Source organism: Periplaneta americana, chromosome 10 (assembly GCF_040183065.1).
Source record: "Periplaneta americana isolate PAMFEO1 chromosome 10, P.americana_PAMFEO1_priV1, whole genome shotgun sequence".
Taxonomy (NCBI): Eukaryota; Metazoa; Arthropoda; class Insecta; order Blattodea; family Blattidae; genus Periplaneta; species Periplaneta americana.
This window is the reverse complement of record NC_091126.1, coordinates 2,548,993-2,571,596: the sequence shown is the minus strand read 5'-3', so window position 1 is coordinate 2,571,596 and position 22,604 is coordinate 2,548,993. Positions and strand designations below refer to the sequence as shown.

At 38.9% G+C, this 22,604-nt stretch overlaps 1 protein-coding gene across 8 annotated transcripts in view; it reads right to left on the bottom strand.

Annotated features, from left to right (window-relative positions):
- The window catches only part of LOC138707383 (ligand of Numb protein X 2-like), a 474,351-nt gene that overhangs the window by 136,305 nt on the left and 315,442 nt on the right, over positions 1 to 22,604 (bottom strand). The gene's annotated exons all lie outside the window — the stretch shown is intronic.

The following is a 22,604-nucleotide window of genomic DNA, read 5'->3' as shown; positions in this document are numbered from 1 at the left end:
TGTGTTTTAAATGTTAATAACATAATAAAGAGTTAAGAAAGAATATTCACATAAATTCCAAAGTAGTGCAATTATACTATAATAAGTGAATGAAACACATCATTCGTAAAGAAAGTGATATTCTAAGAACGAGATTGAGTATGATATTGTAACTTTAAAATTCAAAACAATAATGTAGTTTTATTATTTCAACAATAATTCCTTTCTACAATTCACTTTAAACGCTCTCGTCAACAATTGGATTTGCACTCCACACACGACAATGACAATTTACTTGGATTATTGAGAACAACAATGAACTGTTAATCTTAACTAATGTTCACAAAGCACTATTTACAAATCAGAACTGTCAGTTCTCAGTTCACAGCTCATTTGCCTTGGCTAGTTCTTCTAGCTCAGTCACTCGAGTTCACAGTATCTCGAACCCCAGACCTTCAGAGACAATCCGCTGAACTTCGAACTCAGGTCCCCCAACTGCGGTCCACTGCACTCAAACTCAGGACTTCCGGCTCCACAGTTACGGACACAACTCAAGTCGAACTCCGGTCTCGAAGCTGGCTTCACTGCTACACAAGACTGGCTGGCTTGCTGTCCACCGACTACAACAAACTGCTGCTCAAGTTCACTCGCGTGTCGTATTTATAACTAAACTACAATGCTAGAAATTTCCACGGGTGTCCAGAGATAGCATTCTCGAATAATCTGATTTCTCTCCTCAGTCACCGGCTGCTCGTTACTCATCCCCTCTCTGTCGCCTCCACGCCGCGCCGCGCGCCTCCCCCAGTGCTCTGTGGAGCCCGTGTCGACTCACGCGCGACCTGCTCTCTTGCGGGACGCGTGATCGAGCCTCGATGTGGCCGTCACAATATGATAAGTTGGAATTAATATCGATGGTATTGTTGTGCCCAAGGATTATGATAAGCATCATACCTTTGTTATGACCATAAGCAATATATTTTTACTTTATCTGAAAGTTATGAAATCGTATCAATTTAATCATCGAATGCATGGTTCGACAAGCGACAGAGATTGCTTCCTGTTTCAACAGATTACCGTACAGTTTAGCGAAGTCAGCAAGAAGCAAGGCCAGTCCTTGAACAAGACAGGAAATGTATTACGCTTGCATTTTAGCGCAAAGCCAGTCTTACGCAACAGCCGACATATAACGAAAATATACAGATTTATGCAGTAATCTTTAACAAACCGCGTCTCTCGCGAGACTTCTAATTGATCATTTTGAATTCTGATTTTCTATTTGTTTAATCAAAAATAGAGATTCAATCGTGAGAGTTCCTTAAATCTATATTGTTCCAAGTGACAACAGGAAATGCCGATCCGAATTAGTGGTTAGGAATCAGACGCGTGGTATTCAGTGAGTGCAATACCATTTTTTAGAAGATTCGTGGGCAAATTGCGTCACTCTGTTACGTCACAAACGGCGCGTTCGAGAACTTATAAAATGGACACGAAACGTCCAAATCGCGGTCATTAGTCATTGGTTCACTAGTCTTGGGTCAAGACAGCGGTCATGCAGTAGCGGTCGTAACTTCCCTATGTCCAGAAAGAAGGCAGAAAAATGGCATCATCTTTGAATAGCACCAGGGATCGCCCTACAATCAACTGTAAGTAAAATTACCTATTCAATTCTCATACTTTACAATTAGCATCCATTATGATACTTCAGAAATAATACTTCAATTTCAACATTCTATATTTAACTGTTCTGATTTGATATCTTGTTAATAAACTTAGTAATACTGAATATCTAAATTTGTGCTTATTTCGAAAGCCTGAGATCAAGTTCTAAATAGAAATCCCTCCCATCCATAAGCAAGTACAGTATATAAATCATGTCAGTGTTAGGAAGTAGAACGCAGTGTCTAATTCTTTTGTGTTGTCTTAATAAATTTGTTGCTATGCCAAAAAGGGCACAACAGAATGTTTTGGTTTTAGTAAGTGGGATATAACTCGCGATTTTCTCAAAGATAAGTCATCCGCCCTTGTCGTGGAATGGGGCACGACAAAATATTCGTGTCGTAAGTGGCACGACAGTATATTTAGCCTTATAAAAGTAATCAATAAACTAATCAAAATACTATTATAGTACAAAGCAAAGTTACCTTGGTATATGTTTTAACTGTAAGTAAAATTATGTAACAAAACTCTTATCGAATTATGCTTTTAAGGTGATATTGGTGGGCAACTTCCTATCATCAGAATATTAAGTTATTTTCTCGAAATCTGCTGAAGCTGTAGAGCTGACGTTTTTACAACACATGGGCACATATCTTTTGTTTATAATGTAACCGTAGTTGCTTTGTTAATTCATTTCCTTACAAACATTTTCCATGCGAATATTTTCAAAATTTTCAGTACACTATTGTGACTTTTAATTCAAACAACAATATGGTTTTTACGTCTATCTTTAATCACACCCGTCAACAATGGGTATTCCCCTCAACACTCAACACAGTAGTCGTTATTGCACTCCACAGAACGACAATGACTATTCACGTGGATTATTGAGAAGAACAACAATGTACTCCTAATTTCAACTAATGTTCACAAAGCACTATTTACAAAACAAAACTGTCAGTTCTCAGTTCACCGTTCGCCTTGGCTAGTTCTTCTAGCTCACTCACTCAAGTTCACGGTACGTCGAACCCAAGACTTCCAGATAACAGTCCACTGCATTTAGAACCCAAGACTTCCAGAGTCAGTTCACTGCACTTCGAATCCAAGGCTTCCGGACGCGTTGCCCTCGCCTGGACGCTGCCACAGTACTCACTTAAATTCACTGTACTTTGAACCCAATACTTCCACTGGATATGTCTAGCTTTCTCGCAGCTGACTATCTAACTAGACTGGCTCAGCTGAAACTGGCTTGACGGACTCGAAGGCTGCCCGCTTTTATTTGTTAGGTCACACTTCTCGAACCTTCGCTCCTCGAAGTTTCTACAACAATCGGTCTCGAGACGTTTCTCCACTTCCGCCGCAGTCGGCTATCCTGACCCCTTCACCCCGCACAGCGGCCAGCATCACGCAGCTTTCCCTCTCCTCTCATCGCGTTTGCCTTCCCGCGCGGCCCCCTTCTGCCGGACGCGTGCTCGACTCCCCGACGCGGCCAGGTCCTCCAACATGGCGCCACACTATCTTCAATATTACACATTTACGAGATCTTAGATTTACGAAAACATTGTTCAGTATCTGTAAGCCTACTAAATAAACATCTGAAAATTTCACTTTCCTGTAAAGGAGTTGAGAAAATATTCATTTTGAATAAAAAGCAAATTTTCTGAAAAAATGAGCATTAAAATTAAAACTTACATTCTTATAATGCACTTATACTTATCAGATAAATCTAAAAATTAACATGGATACAGTTTTAAAAAGTTCTCTTCTCACTCTCCATTGAACCAGTGCTGGCCATCCCTGTATATAGCACGACCAAGCGGCATATACTACCTCTTTCTTCTGTCTCTTTCTTTTCCGTTGTAAAGCGCTCAGACTCTTCTGATCTCTAAAGCGCGGGCATTTCCGTGAGCGCTCGGGACAGCCAGGCTTTGTTCGAAAGATTGCGTATATTCTTCTAGTAGTTATAATGGGGAACACAACTATTAATCACTAAAATGTTCCGAGAAAATAATTCAAATACGAAATTTAAAAGAGACAGATCGTTCAGAGAGTTTAAACAGTGAATATCGTAACACAAACACTATATACTGTATAACAGCTTCTCAAATGGAGTATGACCATTACTCGTTACACTGCCATTCTGACTGCAGTAAAACTCTTATGGCGAAGTGCATCAACATTGATTAAAAACGCAGTAATCATAGATTACGAAACGATGGTTAAACAGTAGCCGTGGTTAAAATGTAATTTATGTGCACCATTCATAATCACCGATTACTAAAACTTGGCTAGCTGACACCTCATTTAACCAGAGTAAAGTCTATGATGGTACATTGTTTCTACAAAATGACTAAAGGAAAGCATCCATACCGCTGCAAAGATAATAGTCAACGTCTAAAAACGACTGAGGTCACTATGTTCTACATCGAAATGAACGTATCCTACATTTTCGCGTTGCATTTGTTTGCCTTTGGGCGCTGTTATATTTGTGAGTTCCATTTCTTTGTTTTTCAGTACTTTTAGGTTAAAATCGTACAAAATGGAAAATTGAATCCAAAAATGATTATATCCCAATGTTAGGTTGAAGTATCGATAGACTTAATTACTAGATTTAAATGTATTATATAAAAAAGATGGAATATCCATAAAGGAAAAGGATGCAGAAAATTGGTAGGAATGTGTGTACGATCTTGGACTACACCAGGGAATTGTGCATTATCCTAAGATCCATCCATAACCTCTCTTTGTTCAGCCAGTGACATAGAGAAAGAGATACTGGTATTCGAGTATTCCCTCTTAAAATACAGAAAATAATAGTTACATAGAATCGTAATATAAGCAGCCGATCCGTTGGAGAAATATGATTGTTCTTGTGTTATTTCAATTGATCCATTTGTAGATTTTGATAAACGAAATCCCTCCTGAAATTTTCTGTCACCTAATTGCTCGCAAGAATTCTCTCTTTCCACTAAAGAACCTTCACGCTCACGCTCTATCCAAGTAATTCAAGTACTGCACAATAATAATCGTCTTCGAAATAATCACCTGTGGTTATGGCCGCCATTTTGCTTTACTTGCTCTACTAATCGCTGGTTATCTCCTTTAACCGCTCATATTTGGCCGGTTAGAGATTACTGTGGTTAACTTCCTATTTAAGTCGTAACCGAGGTCGATCCACCGTAAAAATGCTTAATCGGGGATTAGGTCACAATTTTAACCGATGGTTACACTAACCGACGTTGATGCACGTGGGCATTAGTGTAGTTTGTACAGCGATAGCTAAAAGTTCGTGAGGTTGCAAGTTCAAATTTTCGTGAAGTTACTAAACTTTTATTTTGTTGCCTTTTAAATGCATCAGTGAAAATAGAACACTTTTTCGTCATTTTTTAATCCTTAGAATACTTTTCGTTTTATTAGTTTTTTCGTGTTAATCGAAACTTTTGACTCTAGATGAAAGTAACACTAAATACGACAATTAGGGGCTTTCATATCAAAATGCTGTGTTAATTATTTTATTAATCCCTGCTACTTTGCACTCTATTGCCTAAATAACATTCAGTAAATATGTTGACGGTTAAATAATTGGCAATAATTAATTTGCAAGTTGTGCTACACGGACTATGATTATTATTATAATACTATCTAAATCCGTGGTCATCAGGGTCTAAACGTAGTAATTGTAAACAAGAAGAAAAACCACAATTTTGATGACAAAATGTATTCTGATTTCCTGGAATTATAAGCACAAATTTTCACCAATTTTGTAATTATCTGTAACATGAATTAACATAAGCAAAATTATTTGATTATATTACACTAAAAGGAATGTAAGAAATAAAAGAAAGGCAAAACAAAAAATTCCCTACTTAGACTCGAAGCATGCTGTGGAGGTAGCCCAAATCACGGAGTTAACTAAAGCGGCGCACGGAGGTTTACGGTAGTGAACTGCGCGCTCACCCGAAGGGACTTACAAAATTTTTCGCTGCTCAAGAGACCGGCCACTTTCATTTTGACCAAGTGTACTCTCTGGTATGGACAGTTCTGCGGCCAAACTTGCTACACATTCACCTTTCTTCAGTCACTCTATCACAGCAAACTTAGTTTTCATCGAGTACGAAAAGCGTGGTTGCACTCAATACGAAACACTCGACTGCTACCAAGAGACAACTGTACACGAATACCTCATCTTCGTTCACTCACCCCCACTCCCTTCTGCCTTTTTTAAATGATGGTTTATTTAACGACACTCGCAACTGCCGAGGTTATATCAGCGTCGCCGGTGTGCCGGAATTTTGTTTCGCAGGAGTTCTTTTACATGCCACTAAATCTAGTGACATGAGCCTGTCCCATTTAAGCACACTTAAATGCCATCGACCTGGACCGGATTCGAACCCGCAGTCTCGAGCACAGAAAGCAAGCGCTATACCAACTGCGCCACTCAGGGCGACCCTTCTGCCTTAAAAGGAAAGGATAAACAATGAAAATTACAGTATCTTGTGTATGATCATAAAACTAATGAATAGCTACAAGTATAAAGGTTTGGACAACTCTTACATTTTACGTGCACAGTTTCTGGGTACTGCTCCTCGAGTCTGCTCGAGAGAAGTTGTAGCTTACGAAAGCGAATGGACTATAAAGTCATGCGAGTATGTACGGTAGCTATTGATAGCGAGCTCGTCATATTATTTAACAATGTTACCAAGTTTGCATATGTAGAGGAGGAACAAGGCATAAAACTCCCCGCTGAGACTAGAGCTCTGCAGTTCATTAAGAACGACCGACCTTGAGTAATGATAATACGTGCGGTCAGTAGCTCGCTCTGTACTACACACAGCAAGCTGACTGCCGCGTGTCCTGACTCCGCAGCAAGCAAAATACCCAATGAAGCACCACAGCCGACCGGTCTTCCCTGTTACATGAAGGGTAACCTATCATGACTGAAAACTGCCTTCGATCGATGTGTTTACAGTATGCGCTATGGAAATTATTAAACTACCTGATGCCCTATCGCCTAATTAGTGAACCTACCGGGTATACTGGTTATAAGATTGAATAATAATTACAATGAAATATTTTAATCATAGTAAACAGGGACGACACTTTGTCCCAGCGTGGATGGATTTTAGGTTGGTTGTTGCTTGTCTATATTGACGTCACGGAGGCCATGGGTTCGAGGGTACTGCACTGTGAAAGGAAAGGACAATCTGTGTGGGCTGCACCGGAGAACGAACTTACGTACGTACGTTTGATTTAAGATATGAACCTATGCTGCTCTCTGCCGCTGCCCGCTTGTTTTTCATTGTAGTGGCTTACCTACAGTATTACTGGTGCCGTTTCCACTTAATGGTAAGTTGCTTGAGATCGTCTCTGTGTGCAGTAGTGTAAACATAATACAATGTAGTCAGACAAGAGCTCTAAACTGAATGCAATTGCGAGTATATTAGTGTGGAGGGCGATAATATAAGCTGTAAAGTGTGCAACACAGAAATAAAGGTAAACGTTCGTAAAGATTTGCAAAAGCATTGTCAAACGAAAAAGCATTGTAAACGTTTACCGTTATTTCTCTCCTGCTCGGTTTACAAACTTTGAGTTTTATAATGATTTGTGCGAGATGATTGTATCGGCGAATAGTCCAATACGCAAGCTCAGTAATCCACATTTTCAGCGGTTTATGGAAAAATACTCGCCTAGAAAACTGCCTAGTATAACATCAATGCGTACAATCTATTTATCGTCTGTATATGAAAAAACTCTGAACTCATTCGAACAGCTAAAGGTAGTAACAAAATATTTGTATCTATAGATGAAACATCGGATGCTGTGGGACGATATGTAGCTCACATTGTTGTAGGCGTGATGTTCTCCAATAAACCAGGAAAAAAATTTTTGTTGGCATCAGAAATACTAGAAAAAGTAAACAGTGCAACTATTGTTAATCTTTTTGAGATGAACCTATGTATAACATTGTGCAATGTTGAGCGAACTTTCTCGCAGTACAAGCATATTTTTAGTGAAAACAGAATGAATTTCTGTTTTTTACACTTAAAAATGCACACTGTTATACAGTATATTGAACGGACTACAGTTTGTATCAGTATAATGTACGTAACTCGATTGCAAATACTTGTGTGTAATTTGATTAACTCGTCATTGTTGTAAATATGTGTAAGCAATATTGTAAAGATGTAACTAATCAAGCCATATGCTACGCGAATACATATTATATGGCAGTGGTAACCTGTAGAAACGTTGCATTTTCGTTCCGCCGATCTGTACCAGCGTGCTGTCGCTGTATCAACTAGTAAACACAGGTACTCTATACACCAGTACCAGTGAACCTCGTGGCGAACTGGGACAAAGTGTCGTCCCTAATAATAAAACATCAATAAATAAATAAAGTTTTATCAAACTATGTTGCTAGTTTTTATCCTTTAGTTCAGTGATCGCCAAAAGCTGTGTCGCGACACATGCCCCTGCCTCCACTCAAGCGTAACATGACATCATGCCCCCACTCTCTGTTTACAGCCTTCACTTCGATATAAGTAAAGACATTTATCAGCAGCGGACGTACACATGTAATGTTACAAGTGTGTAGGATAATATGTTTCGATGTCTTTTCGTACACAGATAAGTAAAAACTTAATTTTAAGGAGCATGGGAGGAAAAGTGTTTATTTTGTGCAGATGGCAAAAATATGAGATACATAATTTGTTGTAAAATTTTAAATAAGTTTAAAACAACAATGCACATTGTCATTATTTTTCTTGTTATGAAGATTACCACGTCCTTACCTGTAACTTGAATATTTCATTGATAAACGAACAATAAAAAGTATTGGCTTCTATGTCTTAATCGGGGTAAAATAATTCGACGTTTTTTTCGACGTATGTAGTGTAATTTGAATATTTCATTAATAAATAAACAATAAAAAGTGTCGGCTTCTATGCCTTAATCGGAGTAAAATACTTCGACTTTTTTTTAAAGTATGTAATGTAATTTACAACTTCGTGACCAGTCTGGTACGTTTTTCTAATTTCAAATATCTGCTGATGTAAAGTACACGTTCTTTCTATGGTAAAGAAGAAAATTAATTTATTTTATTTTATTAATAATACAAAAATAATGAGTAGGAGGATAAAAAATTAACATGGAAAAAAGTGTGTATAGTTAATAAGTAGAAGAATACTATATTGCTTTTGTTTTTTGGTCACAGTCCGTCTCTGCACTGTTATTCACTGCATTACCTGAGGAGATACCCACTCCACCCCTCTACCTGCGATAGTGGTGTGCGCGTTGCATTTCTATAACGTCACAATTTCGTAGTGTTTGGCAACCACTGCTTTAGTTGAACGGAACATTTAACATAATATTTTGTGATATTCGCAATGGCACAGGACAAAAATTAATACATTAAAGAAACCAAGGAGCAAATTCTAGATAAGACTGATCAAAAATGATTAATTTTAAAACCAAATGGCGATTTTTCCAATGATTCTTTTAACTTTTGAATAATTATTCTGTGCAAGAATAATCCAGTCTCTATCATCATATTCCACCTCTCTCAAATCCTTTTTAATATTACCCTCCCATCTACGTCTCGGCCTCCCCAAAAATCTTTTCTCCTCCGGTCTCCACACTAACACTCTATATGCATTTCTGGATTTACAATACGTGCTACATGCCCTGTTCAAATCAAACGTCTGGATTTAATGTTCCTAATTATGTCGGGTGCAGAATACAATGCGTGCAGTTCTGCGAAGTATAACTTTCTCCATTCACCTGTAACTTCATCCCTCTTAGTCCCAAATATATATTTCTAAGCACCTTATTCTCAAACACCCTTAACCTATGTTCCTCTCTCAAAGTGAGAGTCCAAGATTCACAACCATACAGAACAACCGGTAATATAACTGTTCATAAATTCTAACTTTCAGATTTTTTTACAGCAAACTAGATAACGAAAGCTTCTCAACCGAATAATAACAGGTATTTCCCATATTTATTCTGCGTTTAATTTCCTCCCGGGCGTAATTTATATTCGTTACTCTTGCTCCAGATATTTGAATTTTTCTATCTATTCGAAGAATAAATCTCCAATTTTTATATTTCTATGTTGTACCATATTCTGGTCACGAGATATAATAATATACTTTGCATTTTCGGGATTTACTTCCAAACCTGACGCTTTAATTGCTGCAAGTAAAATTCCTGCGTTTTCCCTAGTCGTTTGTGGATTTTCTCCTAATATATTCACGTCATCCGCATAGAAAAGAACCTGATGTAAAACGTTCAATTCCAAACCCTGTGTGTTATCCTGAACTTTTCTAATGGCATATTCTAGAGCGAATTAAAAAGTAAAGATGATGGTACATCTCCTCGTTTTAGCCCGCAGTGAATTAGAAAATCATCAGACAGAATCTGGCGTATACGGATCCTGCTGTAAGTTTCACTGAGACACATTTTAATTAATTAGTTTCTTGGGAATACCAAATTCAATAAGAATATTATATAAAACTTCTCCCTTAACTGAGTCATATGCATTTTTTAAATCTATGAATAACTCCCATACTCCCATTTCTTCTCCAATATCTATCGAATACAAAAATCTGATCAATAGTTGATCTATTATGTCTGAAACCGCACTAATGACCCTCAATTATTTCATCTACGTACGGAGTTAGTCTTCGCAAAACAATATTGGAAAAAATTTTGTACGACGTCAATAAAAGTGATATTCCTCGAAAGTTACCACAGTTAGTCTTGTCCCCATTCTTAAAAATAGGTACAATTATGGACTCCTTCCACTGTTCTGGTACAATTTCCTTTTCGAAAATAACAAGTACAAGTTCCTAAATTTCGCCAGATAATGCACTTCCACTCTCTTGTATTAATTCTTCTGGAATTTGATCGAACCTGGAGACTTGTACTATTTCGGATTTTTTTATCGCAATTTCGACTTCTGAAAGTGTGGGTTCGGGTATAAATGCTCCGAAGTTTGTATTTGAATTTCGTCCCGGTCACTTATATTTGGCCGATGTACATTTAATAGTTGCCCAAAATAGTTTTTCCATCTGTTCAGGATTGAATGAGAGTCTGCAAGCAAGTCACCACACTCATCCTTGATCATGTTTACCCTCGCCTGATATCCGTTCTTAATTCCTTTATATCGTTATATAAATCTCGAATGTTCTTATTCTTATTATTTGTTTCTACCTCATTCAGTTTTTCATTCAAGTAACCTCTCTTTTTATTACCAAGTGCACGACTTGCTTCCCGTCTTTCACTGAAATAATTATCTCTATTCTCTTCAACTGGATCCTCTAAGAATTTCAATTTTCCTGTTGCCTTCTTTCTACTATCATGCAACAATCTTCACCAAACCAGGGTTTCCTTTTCTTAGTTTTATAATAACCTGTGCTCTGCTCAGCTGGTATTTTGATACTATCTCTGATATTTTCCCACGCGCTATTAACATCTAACTCTTTCTCAACTCTTTCGGAACTTCCTAAAGTGGCAAACCTATTCGAAATTTCGACCTGATAATGTTGCTTAGTTTCCTCGTCCTTCAATTTCAGAATACTGAATATCCTAATATTAACTTGTTGCTCTACTCGCTTGGCTACTGCTAAACTTACTCTTAATTCTCCAATTACCAAATAATGGTCAGAATTATAGGCTGCCCCCCCCCTGAAAGTTCGAATGTCTTCTATACTACTATGTCTCCGTTTATCTATCACGATGTGATCTATTTGGTTGTGTGTCAATCCATCTGGAAAAGTTCAAGTATATTTATGTATATCCTTATGGGAGAATGTTGTACTTTTGACAATTACATTTTTTGATGTGGCAAAGTTGACTAACTTAACTCCACTGTTATTACTAGTTACGTATAGGCTCTCTTTTCTAGTAGTTGGTTTAAAAATATCCTCCCATCCAACGTTAGCATTGAAATCCCCCAATAAAATTTGCATGTGATATCTCGATAACTGATCAAAATTATGTTCAAATTCCTCATAGAAGCTATTCTTTATATGGACATCTTTCTCTTCCGTAGGGGAGTGAGCATTTATAACTTCGATATTGCACCATCTACCTTTAAGTACTAAATATGATCTGGTCGACAAGGTTTTCTTCACAATAAATCTGATTAGTGACTCTAGTGCAGTTTTTCATACTTAATTCAGATATGTAGTCATAATTTTTCCATCAGACAGTTTTTTTGTGGCAGCTAATTTTTGAAATCGGATTTTAGCATTTTATTTGACCTGTCATAGGAACCGTTACCTAATATGTAGCGATTTTATCCAAGCTGTATTTAAGGAAATGATTTGTAATATTATGCTGAAGCACCATAAAACAATCCTGTGCAGGTTCATTCATGTTTGGACATGCTCAGACCTGTTCATCTGGCATTGTGATGTGTCAGTATCGAGCTGGCCGTGAGTTTGTTCAGTAGTGAAATAGTTCCTTCCTTTCTTTTCGGAAGTGTATGGCGTATAAGTGTTTTAGTGCTTAGTGTTGTTCATCATGCCAAGAAAGTGTGTAAATCATGTAGACAGTTTCTGCTATATTTGTGGTGAGCTGACCTTCAAGTTTCAGAGGCGACATTTGACCCCACTTGTAAAGAAGTGTTATCAACTTTACTTTGGCTGTCAGGCTGGTGATTTTGATAAGAGCTGGGCCCCAAATACATGCTGTGTTTCGTGTGTTAGGTTGCTGACTGGATGGAAAAACGTACACATCGTATGTCATTTGCAATTCCTATGATTTGGAGGGAACCGAAGGATCATTTAAGTGATTGTTATTTCTGTTTGACAAATATTACAGGAATCATATCTAAAACAAAACATACAGTTAAGTATCCTAATTTGAAATCTGCAATAAGACCTGTCTTACACAATGAACAATTCCCTGTACCAGTATTTGCCGATACGACCTTAGGTAATAACTCTGATTCTGACCTAACTGAAACTGAAAATGCTTCAGATGAAAATAAAAATGATCCTACATTTGAAGCCAATACCTGTTCATCAGAACCATACTTTCCCAATCAGAAAGACTTTAATGACCTGATTCGGGATTTAAATCTGTCTAAACAGCAAGCTGAAGGTTTAGTTTCCAGACTCAAAGGGTGGAATCTAATCCAAAAAGACGTAAGAATATGTAGTTATCGTGGCCGCCATAGTGATTTCAAGGACTGCTTCTCTGAAGAAAATGGTATTGTGTTCTGTAATGATATTTGTTCAGTTATGGAAACTCTTGGGCTTCAACACCGGCCAGATGAGTGGCGACTATTCATAGATTCGTCTATTCGTTAGTTTGAAGGCTGTGCTGCTACATATTGGCAATGAACTTCCATCAATACCTGTAGCGCACGCCGCTGATATGAGAGAGACATATCAAAATATGAAAGTAATTTTAGAGAAAATACAATATGGAAAATATGAATGGTATATCTGTGGTGATTTAAAGGCCATTGCTTTATTGCTTGGTTTGCAACTTGGGTTCACCAAATTTTGCTGTTTTTGTGCCTCTGGGACAGCAGAGATAGGAAGTCTCACTATGTTACAAAATCATGGCCTAAACGTGAATCTCATATCCCTGGCCAGAAAAATGTGTCATATGTCCCTTTAGTGAATCCTGAAAAAAATATTGTTACCTCCATTGCATATTAAGTTAGGAGTAATGAAAAATTTTGTCAAAGCTATGGATAAACAGTCTGATGGATTCTTGTACTTGAAATCGAAATTCCCCAAAGTCATTGATGCTAAACTGAAGGAAGGAATTTTTATAGGACCACAAATCCGGACATTAATGGGTGATGATCATTTCGAAGGACTGTAAAATCCACTGGAGAAAGCAGCCTGGGAGTCTTTCAAAATTTTATGTTTCAATTTTCTTGGAAACCATAAAGCAGAAAACTATCGTGACATAGTGACTGATCTTCTGCATTCTTATAAAGCTATGGGATGCAACATGTCATTAAAAAATCACTTCTTGGACTCTCACTTGGACTTCTTCCCCGAAAATCTTGGAGCTGTCAGCGATGAGCACGGTGAGCGTTTTCATCAGCAAATTTCTACTATGGAAAAGAGGTACCAAGGCAAGTGGAGTTCCAATACGCTGGCTGACTACTGTTGGACCAAGAAGAGAGACGTTCCAGATGCAAAATATGCCCGAAAATCACTATCTACCACTTGCTAGGTAAGTCAGAATGAGTAGTTATAATGCTGAGTTAGATAGCTAGTTACAGATTTTTTTAGAATATTATAAAAATTCAAATGAATATCACAAAAAACTCCTGCCCGATGGGGAAAAACTGAAATTATATTTGAATTCAGCACGAAATATTCTTCTAGAAAATGTTATTTTACTCCTTGTGAAAGAAAAAAAGTTCATTTTTGTCGACTAATGAATCTGCCACTGATAAATTCGACCTTTTTTACTGGTGATTTTATTCTTTTATGAACAAAGAATCCTGTTCCTAATTGGTGATTATTGTTTCCTTCCCCATAATAGAACAAGTAATCTCCTATTTGTGATATATCATTCCCATCTAACCTAACCTCTTATAATCCCACGAAGTCTATTCTATATCTAGCTAGATCTTTTGCTACTATTGTTACCCCTCCTTTTCTATAAATACTAGTTACGTTCCAAGTAGCAAACCTCATAAGTTTATTTCTTTGCTGTTGTGCCAGAGATTCAATCCCATTCCAAGGCTTATTGTATGGATTCGTAAGAAGCTGTTTTTTTACGGTGATGGGTTGTTACCCCATCGTCCAAACCCCTAGCTGGAGGACCACCCCTTATCGGCTGACCACGACTGCTTATTGAATATATTCACAGCTAAGCGCCATATCTGCAGTCCGTGTCCTCTATCCGCAACCTGAGGACGCGCCATGCCTTGGCGATAAGACTCACAACACATGGAGTCTTATTCTATAGTCGATATAATATTATATTATTGCTGCTGTCGGAGTATGGATGCTTCTTGTATATCGTAAGCACAAACTTTTCCTTTTCATGGAGAAAACGCTTCAAAAGTGTTTCTGTAGTGTAGTAAAGAGACAGTGAAACCTGTTGCTAAATAAGTTCCTTATACCTTACATAAGTAACCGTTGCAGAAAATCCATAGAAGCTCTCAACGGTAAGAAAACTGTTTCAAAGACAAAACCATTTTCGAGGAAAGTTCGCATACCGTAAGTTGTTGTGTATGTGTGTAACTTCAAGATGGAGTGATAGAAATTACTATCTGTACATAGTTAACTGAAGACTAAACCAGTCCACACCTGTGGAGTAACGGCTAGCGCGTCTGGCCGCGAAACCAGGTGGCCCGGGTTCGATTCCCGGTCGGGGCAACTTACCTGGTTGAGGTTTTTCCGAGGTTTTCTCTCAACCCAATATGAGCAAATGCTGGGTAACTTTAGGTGCTGGACCCCAGACTCATTCCACAGGGATTATCACCTTCATCTCATTCAGACGCTAAATAAACTAGATATTGATAAGGCGTCGTAAAATAACCTACTAAAAAAAAAAGACTAAACCTGTGGTTCCCAACCATCTTCAATTCAAATAGTCGGATGCCTGTAAAGCATTACTTTAAAGTACGATATTTCTACTTCACTGAACTTGGACGAATATATTTCTTTTGTAGTATGTGTCCCGAAAGGAGGACGTTGAGGACAGCTAGTCTCAAGTGTAACAATTTTAATTTGAAATGCACAAAAATAAAACACGAAGACACAAGGGTGAGATTTTGTAATACAGTAGCTATTAATGTGTGGGAAATATTAAAAATACAGGTAGCAGATATGACGTTCCTTAGAAGCACTGCAGAATATAGCATTATGAATGAAAAAAGAATACAGCTATAAGAAAAGATGTTAGGGTGGACCGCTACTTGAGAAATTGAGAGAAAATAACAATAAATGGAGTAAACATCTAGAACGAATGCAGAATAACAGACTACCTGCTCAGCGAATACAGATTCCCTATATAGAATGAACACAGCGAATTTTTCTGTTATGTTTTTCTATGCGCATGCGCTCCGTTAGCGTGTAATTCCACTTTCAAACGCTAGAGATCACTGCAATCGGGCAACGGTACAACAACAATCCGTAAACTTACTAAATATCTCACTGGCGCTAGTGTTATGGTACCAAATTGAACAGTCGATGAGCGGCCATTTGCAGGGAACTGCTGAATAAGTATGTTTCGTTCGTGTGCTGCTTTCAATTGCAGCAATACACACGGATGTAACGATAAAAAAGGGAGGGATGTTGCATTTTTTTGTATAGTTCAACTACTTATTACGTACTGTATATTTTTGTAGAGCCATCAGCGCAGCTCAGTCGGCAGACTCGCTTGCTTATTGATCTGAAGTTGCGCTCGACTTGGGTTCGATTCCCACTTGGACTGGTTACCTGGTTGGATTTATTCCGTAGTTGTCCCCAATCGTAAAGCAAATGTCAGGTAAACTATGGCTAAACCTAGGTCTCACTTCATCTCGCAAAAAATGTGTAATACGTGACTCGTTTCACGTCTTAAAGCTTCAATGCTAATTTAAGATATATGAAATACAATAGATGAAATTAAATTGTAAATACATAGCCTGCAAATATTTTAATTCTGTAGACCTATATTTTGTTATTATCCTTCATCCATATTCTTTATTTTCTTCATACAGCTGTTGTTTCAATACATACATGAATAACTATTCACTTAATTGAAAGGTTCAGAGCCATAGTGGGCCAAGCGCCATCTATTAGAAACGGAGAAATCAAGGGTTAAAGTTAAGTGAATGCATAGTTTAGTGAAGATAGACATATCATTTAGTTTTAATGTGTATACTTTATATTATTTGCTATATGTTTCCATTGAATTATGGTAATAATTTCATTTTAACCCTGTTTTCTACGGTTTTTTATTTATTTTATTTATTTATTTTATTGGGTTATTTTACGACGCTGTATCAACATCTAGGTTATTTAGCGTCTGAATGATATGAAGGTGATAATGCCGGTGAAATGAGTCCGGGGTCCAGCACCGAAAGTTATCCAGCATTTGCTCGTATTGGGTTGAGGGAAAACCCCGGAAAAAACCTCAACCAGGTAACTTGCCCCGACCGGGATTCGAACCCGGGCCACCTGGTTTCGCGGCCAGACGTGCTGACCGTTACTCCACAGGTGTGGACACGGTTTTAGTAAATGGCGCTTGGCCCACTGTGGTTCTGAACCCCTCAATTAAAAGATACAGCAACTGTATAAATTATAAACAGTTACCAGTCTTTCATTAAAAACAAATTAAGTTCAATATTTATATGCTTTTGGTGATATCATTTCTTTTAAATCAGGTGTCATTTAATGTTTTAATGACCGAAAATAACTCTTGTCTTAGTTGCGGAACAATGAAACATTTTCTTCTATCACCACCATTATTATTATTACTAATAATAATAATAATAATAATAATAATAATAATAATAATCATAATAATAATAATAGTAATAATAATAATAATAATAATAATAATAATAATAATAATAATAATAATAATAATTTATTCCCAAAATGAGTGTCAAATGATATGTTTACTAGTCAATTTTTTAGAGTTATTCTGTTATTGTTCTAATACTTATTTTTTTTTTCAGTTTGCATTATTGACTTAACAAATATTCTGTACCATTCTGACTATTCCTGCGGGATTTCCACATATTTTCTTTCTTTCTTTCTTTCTTTCTTTCTTTCTTTCTTTCTTTCTTTCTTTCTTTCTTTCTTTCTTTCTTTCTTTCCTTCTTCCTTTCTTTTCAATAATGTGAAAGATACAATTGATAGCATATAATAATTAATAATTATAATAACAAAAATTGTCCACCGCTGTGGAGTAATGGTTAGCATGTCTGACCGTGCAACGAGCGTGGTAGGGTTCAAATCCTGATTGGAACAAGCTACCTGGTTCAGGTTTCTCCGGGGTTTAACCTCAATACATTAAGAGCAAATTCTGGGTAATTTTCGGCGTTGGACCCTGGACTCATTTCGCTGGCATTATCACCTGCATGTCACGTAGGCGCTAGATAACCATACTAGTTGACAAAGCATCGAAAAATAAACGATCAAGAAAATAACAAAAATTGGCACACGCAAATCATTTCATTACACGTGGAATTGATTGTGTCGACATTCTCATCTCCTACATTGCGGAACGATGTTAGTTTCTAAAGTTTAGGTTATCAATGAGTTAGGTCAAGACGATAATCTTTACACCGTTTGTCGGGCACTACGAAACTGTGATTGTTTCCAATAAATATGCATTTTTGTTTTTAAAATTGTGGCACCCGTCTGGAACGTTCTGGTCGCGTCTGGTTGCGTGCGCACCTAGCGTCAAGGAAAGCGCGGGGAAATGGATACTCGAACATCGGTAGGCGCTGTAGCCCGGCAGGAAGGGAGGAGAAAGAAATGCAGTCCCGGCGCGGAGTGGAGATAGCGGAAGGAAGGAAGCACCTGGAAGCGGATTGTTGTGGAGCTCCAGAAGCTTCGTGACACAGAGCATTCTAGATGTTCGTGATAAATAAATAACACCGTGAGTTGCCGACAAGAGCCAGTCAGTCGCGAGTCAGTCTTCAGTCTTCAGCCAGCCTTCAAGTCTTGAAGAGCAGCGAGCAAGGTGGACCTGAGTTCGACGTGCAGTGAACATGAGTCCGTAACTGTGGCAGTATACAGGCGAGTGCGACGTATCCGGAGGACTTTGAGTTCGGCGTGAAGTGAACTTGAGTGTGTCCGTAACTGTGGCAGCGTCCAGGCGAGGGCGACGCGTCCAGAAGACGTGCAGTGAACTTGAACAGTGAGCTAGAAGAACTTTCCAAGGCAAGCGAACTGTGAACTGAGAACTGACAGTTTTTTTTCTACACATAGTGCTTTGTGAACATAAATTGAAATTAAGAGTACATTGTTCTTCTCAATAATACACGTGTATTGTCATTGCCATCGTGTGGAGTGCAATAAAGACTATTGTGTTGCTGTGTTGAGTGCAATACCCATTGTTGTAGGGTTAATTATTAAGAATAAAAGTCACATTGTTGATGGCTGTGGAGTTTTAAACGTTGAATGTTACATTGGTGTCAGGAGTGGGATATTGTGGACATAATGGAGAACCTACAGCAGATCCTGCAAGCCGTCACGAAAATGGGGAGGCACATTAGTGAAGTCAGAAACGACATTAGTGAAGTAAAAGCAGACATGAAAAATGACCTTAGTGAAGTGAAAATCGACATGAACAAACATATCAGTGAAGTGAAAGGCGACATAAATGAAGTAAAAATGACGTCATTACGCGAATTGGTAGCGTTTCGACGCACGTGGATGGAATTGCTACCATCGTGAAAGATGTACCTAAAGCCGATTTCGACAAGCTAAACGAGAATTTCGCAACTGTAAATAAAGCAGTGGCCGAACTAAGACAGGACATAGACCATTTCGACGGCAAAATTCGCGCTTTCGAGCGTCGTCAAGAGCAGACGAGTGAGTTGCTGGACAAAACGAGTGAGGTGCTGGATAAACATGCTGAAGAAAACAAGCACATTCTCGCGTTAGTGGATCTTCAAGCTAGAGAACATGAACAAATAGTTGCCGAAGAGGTTCGACGGGCCATGGAAAAAGCGGCAACAGAATTAAGGACACCATATAATGGCCTTGTGGAATGAACGCCTCCAGCCAGACATTCGAACATCAAGACGCCGAGGTTCGACGGTACGACGTCCTGGGCGAATTTCTGTCGCCAGTTCGAGGCTACCGCGGTACATAATAGGTGGACGCCATCGGAGAAGACAACCCAGCTGCTAACCGCGCTTAAGGGACAGGCGTCGGAGATACTTCAAGCGATCCCGAAGATGGTACAGCCACAGAGATAATGGAGGCCTTGGAGGGACGTTATGGCGACCATCAACTTGCGGCAGCATTTAAGACCCAACTGAAAACGAGATTCTAACAGTCAGGTGAGTCCCTACAAGAATTTGCAATGGCGGTAGAACAACTGGCCCATAAGGCCCTCAGGAGCCTACCTCCTAGCTTCGTCGCTGGAGAGGCAGCCTACAACTTTGGCAGCGGAGCTCGCGACCCCGAGATCAGACAACAACTACCCTTGGCTGAGCATTGCATCATCAACGACGCTCTGGCGGCAGCCCTCAGGATTGAGGCGGCCAAGTTGACGGCGAACGTCTCAGCACTGCACCGGATTAGGAACGTTGTGGCGGCAGACGTCGAGGAACGCCAACCGAAGTCATCCGAGCGACGGAGACGAGGAGTGCCTATCTGCTGGTCCTGCGGCGGACCTGGACACTTCTGCGACCGATCTGGCTAGTCAGGAGAGAGAGGTGGCCTACGTTGAGGGACGTCAACCGAAGTCGCCCGAGCGACGGAGACGAGGAGTGCCTACCTGCTGGTCCTGCGGCGGACCTGGACACTTCTGCGACCGATCTGGCTAGTCAGGAGGGAGAGGTGGCCTACGTTGAGGGACGTCAACCGAAGTCGCCCGAGCGACGGAGACGAGGAGTGCCTACCTGCTGGTCCTGTGGCGGACCTGGACACTTCTGCGACCGATCTGGCTAGTCAGGAGAGAGAGGTGGCCTACGTTGAGGGACGTCAACCGAAGTCGCCCGAGCGACGGAGACGAGGAGTGCCTACCTGCTGGTCCTGCGGTGGACCTGGACACTTCTGCGACCGATCTGGCTAGTCAGGAGAGAGAGGTGGCCTAAGTCGCCCGAGCGACGGAGACGGGGAATGGTTTTTACTGTTTTCATTATTGAAAATAATTTTTGACAAAGTAAGTTGTAGCGAACATGGCTTCAAAAGAGCAAGCAAAAGAACGAACTTCGGATATTTATTTCTGGCAAAAATAAGTTCAACATTTGTCAAGTCCTTACATCTAGCTTCCATTTAACATCACATTGTAAATCTGTGAGTTTAAATTGAAGAGCTAACTGCATTATTCGTATATCTGCTGAAAAAGAATCGACGTACAGAGGTAATAATAATAATAATAATAATAATAATAATAATACTTAAACTTATAATGTTTCATGAGTGACATGTAGTATAATGTCATTTTATGTTATACAACCGTTTTCTCGTAATTAAAAAAAAGCGTCCTCCCATTATACTTGAAACTTTCGTTTTTGTAGAGGTACATGGTTTCGAGAGAGACATTGCGACGATACGCCACTCGCAGGTCAGAGACAAATACCAATGGAACGGGTTTGACTCCAGTGAGTGAGAGGGTGGGGATTGTGGATGGTAGGAAGCAAGACAAATGCATAGCTATCATTGCGAGCCACACTGTGCTCGCGAGTTACATTTTCGCCACGAATGCTTTAGTGAAACGACATCTACAGAATCTTCATGAACATTAAAATCTGAACTGACACTCCTGAATGTAGTTAGCTGCGCGGTATTTTTGCGGTCGGTACTTTCATCAAGGGCTAGTGAGCAACAAGTGAAAGTTTTCATTCTTGCTATCAGTTGTTCCTCCAAGTTATCTCTCATTTCTGATATGCGCTCTGCAACAATATTACGGGACAAACTTCCCGGTGATGATGATGATGATGATGATGATGATGGAAGGTTTTCTGAATTTAATCTTGATTTTAGTTCCTCTACAGCCTTTTCACGAGCAGAACCGGATAATTTTTCTGGTCCATAAGCTTAAGCACGTGTTGAATTAAAATGTCTTTTAATATCATGATGGCTTATATATCCAAGTTCCTTTCTACATATAGAGCAATGTGCCTTATACTTATTTATCCACTCACTATTGAAACGTCGTTGCATAGCCATACCAGCCGCCAGAGTTGATACGGAACACTGCTAGCGAGGGTACACTGACCTCATCGACTGCCGTTCCACTCAGGTAGGAAACAGTAGGCCTACTAATCGTTTCACAACTTGAGAGCGCTGTTCGACATTCGTACAGTAGTTGATATAACAAAGAAAAATGCTGATAAACTTTGTCGGAGGTAATCAGAAGATTATTGTTGTATACTCCTGTCATCCGCAATATTAGTACTGTCCAGTGTTACGAAAGTAACTCGTGGGCTTACAGATTAATTCAAAAGATTTGACTGAATGAAATTATTTGATCATTTTTTGTGGGTTACATAGAAGGCATTTTATATTCCCGAAATTAAGACGTTTCACTTAATGCACGGATTGTACGGGTTAAGCAAATAATTAATTATATGGAATTAGCTTTCAGCAAATTTACACAGAATTTCTAAAAAAATTTCAACTAAAAGAAACTGAGTATACAAAGGTGATGCACGTAAAAATATGTTAGTTCTATGTTCAGACTCCTTTCTTCTAAATTTTAAATCCTGAAGGTTAGGATTCAGCCAGTTCACCTCCACGTAACAAAATAGTGTGTCTACAATGGATGGTAAATAAGCTCTGAGTTGTCACTGCCCTGAAGTATTTTTTTTAATTATTTAACGACGCTGTATCAAATATTTTATTATTTAGCGCCGATAAAACTGGTGATATCGAGATGGTATTTGGCGAGATGAGGCCGAGGATTCGCCATAGATTACCTCACATTCACCTTACGGTTGGGAAAAACCTCGGAAAAAACCCAACCAGGTAATCAGCCCAAGCGGGGATCGAACCCGCGCCCGAGCGCAACTTCAGACCGACAGGCAAGCGCCTTAACCGACTGAGCCACGCCGGTGTCTCCCTCATGTTAATATCTGGAGTTTCAACGAACACACTACCTACAGTAATTAATTTCGATACTAGGGGATTCGTCAATTTATTCTGCACAATACAAAAATTCAAGAAGAAAATCGTCAGACGGTTGATGAAGTGAAACTTTATTTCTTTTCATTTAAAATAAGGACCCTTTAATTTTTGTATTATATATTATTATATTTCATGTGTATCACTCCAGATAAATTGTTCTCAATATGAAGAAAATTCATCCAG